This window comes from Sinocyclocheilus rhinocerous, unplaced genomic scaffold, assembly GCF_001515625.1.
Source record: "Sinocyclocheilus rhinocerous isolate Xijiao unplaced genomic scaffold, SAMN03320098_v1.1 scaffold895, whole genome shotgun sequence".
Taxonomy (NCBI): Eukaryota; Metazoa; Chordata; class Actinopteri; order Cypriniformes; family Cyprinidae; genus Sinocyclocheilus; species Sinocyclocheilus rhinocerous.
Window position 1 is genome coordinate 18,126 of NW_015646168.1, and position 325 is coordinate 18,450.

Consider the following 325-nt stretch of genomic DNA (forward strand, 5'->3'; position numbering starts at 1 on the left):
AATAATGCCTGTGTAAATGTCAAGGAATGGTCAGTGCTATAATGCATTTTGACAGACTTTGCCATTCATTTTCTCTAAAATTCTACAGTAAAATCTTGTGAAAGTTGACACAGACAGAGTCTTGGGCATTCTGAAGAAGAATGAATGGACATGTTCATGTTAACTCTGAAGGAATTTGAATAATGCCTGTATAAATGTCAAGGAATGGTCAGCGCTATAATGCATTGTGACAGATTTTACCATTCATTTTCTCAAAAATTCTACAGTGAAATCTCGTGAAAGTTGACACAGACAGAGTCTTGGGCATTCTGAAGAAGTATGAATA